The 3,339-nt window shown below is 42.0% G+C and overlaps 1 long non-coding RNA gene across 1 annotated transcript in view; it reads left to right on the top strand.

The window, feature by feature from the left end:
• The window catches only part of LOC138176360 (uncharacterized), a 10,653-nt gene extending 8,578 nt beyond the window's left edge, over positions 1-2,075 (top strand). Inside the window, exon 4 of the long non-coding RNA XR_011172223.1 lies at positions 572-2,075. This is a non-coding gene — a long non-coding RNA (uncharacterized lncRNA). The remainder of the gene's footprint in view (positions 1-571) is intronic.
• Positions 2,076-3,339: the final 1,264 nt, after the last annotated feature.

Raw genomic sequence — 3,339 nt, 5'->3', positions numbered from 1 at the left:
TCTCTCTCTCTCTCTCTCTCTCTCTCTCTCTCTCTCTCTCTTTCTTTCATCTGCATTTTCCTTCACAGAATAACTTACAGAGAAATGTGTTTTGAATGACTATACATGCATAACCTATGTCAAATTGCTTGCCTTCTCAATAAGAGGGTATGGGAGAGAGGCAGAGAATTTGAAAAAAAAAAAAGAATGTTAAAATTGTTTTACATGTAATTGGGGGAAAATAAAATATTAAATAAAAAAGATAAATAAAGTCCATTTTAGCTCTAAGAGCCTAAGGGTTAAGGATAGCCATGAACCTATGATTTCACTAGTATTTGCAGTTCCTGGATAAGGAATCTCCCTTCATCAGTGCACCAACTCAGCCCCTCCCCTGAGTGTTACCCAGAGCAGTGAGAAGTGAGATCCTTCTCAAACTGTCCATATTGTATCAGAGGCAACATGAGAACCCATGCCTTCCTAGTTTTGAGGTCAGCTCTCTAACCATTATGCAACATTGCCTCTAGGACCTATGATAAAGAAATAGCCAACATACCCAAGATTGATCAAATCATGTTGGTTTTTTTTTTAACAGTAAAGAGATAAATATGTTACAAGAGGAACAAGATGAGATCACACTGCTTTTGAGTCTTTTGAGATCACCCAAGAACTTGGAGCTTGATGATAAAAATTATATCGAACTCAAATTTTTGCTACAAACCAAGGATGAATATGATTCTTTAATTAAGGCAATGAAATCCCTATTAACAGAACTGGATAATAAGGTGAAGTCTTTTTCTCAACAGCTAATCAGGACCTGTTAGTAGGGATGGGGGTGTGGAGGAGCAGGGCAGGCAAAGGAAGAAAGGAACTGAGGATGATTTGGGGAAAGACATATCCAGAACTATAATTAGGGCAAGGCCATGAGTGCTTTGTCCCAGGGTGAAAAATTTGAAATGCTTAACATCTAGTTAGCAAGAATAATTAGTTAAAATAGGAAACTAGAAGACTGATACAGGGCAAAGTTCCTCTCATTCCAACTCCCCATTCCTTCCCCTTAACCAAGGGCACAGAGTTTGTGGTGGTTACCCTGGGCACAAAAATTTCTAGTTTCAACTCTGACTACTTCTAAACCCAGTTTGCATGATCTGTTCACCCCCTCTCCCATTTCCTTAACTGAATCTTCCCAATCAACTTTCATGTGTCTGCAACTGACTGTAGTTTTCACCATTATTACATTTCAACAAGGGAGATAAGAAGCAAGAGAGATGAATGGAGAGGATGGAAAAGCAGGCCATCACAAGATGCTTTAGACCTGGTAGCAAATGAAAGGAGGGATTGAGGCTTCCTGAAAAATACAAACCAGTATCCCTCAGAAGTCAGTGGAGTTTTTGAGATCAGGGACTATTTGATTTTTGCCTTTGAAGCCCCAGTAACTAGCACAATGCCTGGTATACAGTGGGACTTCAATTCAGGTTTGTTGAATGATTCCAGAGGAAAGAGCAGTATCAGAACACCTGGGCTAGAATCCTGTGACTTACTCCCTGTGGGACCTTGGCCATACTTAAATCTCTCTAGACTCCAATTTCCTTCCCTGTCAAATGAAGGGCTTGGGCCAGGTGGCATAGCCTTGGATTTTGAGTCAGTGAACCTGGGTTCAAATCCTGACTTGGCCACTTACTGAAATCAGCATGGTACAGCAGAGAGAGTCTCAGCTCAGGAGCCAGAAGAAGTGGGATCAAATTCCTCCTTTGGTGCTTACTTCCCAGTGCAAGACAATTTCCCTGAGCCTGGGTTTCCTCATCTCTAAACTGAGAACATTGGATTATGTGGCCTCTGAGGTCCCATCCAACACTCAATCTATGACCTGGGGAGTCACTTCCTCTCTGCAGATCTCTAATTCTGTCCACAAAAGGATGGAAGTGGGCTAGGTGACTTATAAGGGGCTCTCCAGCCTGAAATCCTATGACCTTGTGAAGGTTTCTGGAGTCTTCTTGACTTAAGAGGAGCACAGTAGGTACTATATAGAGGCTAGCTATTCTTGCTGAGAATCTCTGATTTAGTCCAGCTCTTTCAATCATGTGGTTGACTGTAGACCTCCATTTCCCAGAAGGTGTATTTACCCATATTCCCCTTGGCCACGAGCCTGGATCTCTGACTTGTAGGGTGGAATGGAGGCAAAGGAAGCATTTCCTCTGGGCAGCGGCAGCTGGGTGGTCCAATGGACAGAGTCCAGGCCTTGACTCAGGAAACAGTTATTGTTGTCTTTCAGTCATTTTCTGACTCTCCATGACCCAATTTGGAGTTTTCTTGGCAAAGATACTGGAGGGCTTTGCCATTTCCTTCTCCAGCTCATTTTACAGATGAGGAAACTGAGGCAACCAGGGTGAAGTGACTTACCCAGGGTCTCATAGATAGTAAGTGTTTGAGGCTGGATGATTTGGGTCAGGAAGACCTGAATTCAAAATCTTACCTCAGACACTTAATAGCTGTAAGGGCAAGTTATATAACCTCAACTTGCCTCAGTTTCCTCATCTGCAAAATGGGGATAATCATAGCACCTACCTCCCAGGATCCAATGAGATTATAATTATAAAGCACTTAGCATCGTGTCTGGCACACAGTAAGCACTATGTAAATGTTAGTTATTATTATTATCTTACAAAAATAATAAGCTGGTTGGGGAACCACAGCTGACTCGAGAGAAAAAATAAGCCCTCTCTCTGTGCTGCAATCTTTGCCAACATCTCTCATTGGCTGACACTGTAATTACTCAGAGTATCCCAGGAGTAGTGCGCAAGCATTGGGCTGCCCCAGGGGACAAACTTCAAAATTTAATCACAGGAGTCTTCAGAAAAATGGCTGACTCTGCAATTTTCCTGGCCAAGGAACCTGGCCTTGGAGAATATGATTCTGAAATGCTGCTGTTTCCTGCTCAGTCAAAGATGCTGCAAGATGAAGACCCCTTTGGAGATGGGCCAAGGACAGAGCAGAGGAGACAACAGAATATCTGTCTCCTAGCTACAAAGAAACATGAAGATTCTGTATAATATAATTAGAAAGTCTAGAGACAAACTTGGTGGCCATCTAGTCCCTCCCCCTTTCTCCCTGCCCCCGCCTCCATTTTACAGATGCAGAAACAGCTGGGGATATTGAGTGACTTGTCCAAAGTTCCATAGCAAATAATGTTGAAGGTGAGATTTGAACCCAAATCTCTGATTACAAATCAAGGATCCTTTGTCCTGTACCACATTGCATTTGGTTCAGTAAACTTTGTCTAAAATAGAATTTTTTTTGTGATCTTAAGTATTTTACTTTATACATTAAAAACATGATTCACCAGACTGCCAAAGGGATTTTTAC

Source organism: Petaurus breviceps, unplaced genomic scaffold (assembly GCF_028583685.1).
Source record: "Petaurus breviceps papuanus isolate PSGF00001 unplaced genomic scaffold, PetGlider_PUasm1.0 87666, whole genome shotgun sequence".
Classification (NCBI taxonomy): domain Eukaryota; kingdom Metazoa; phylum Chordata; class Mammalia; order Diprotodontia; family Petauridae; genus Petaurus; species Petaurus breviceps.
This window is presented reverse-complemented; position numbering and strand designations above follow the sequence as displayed.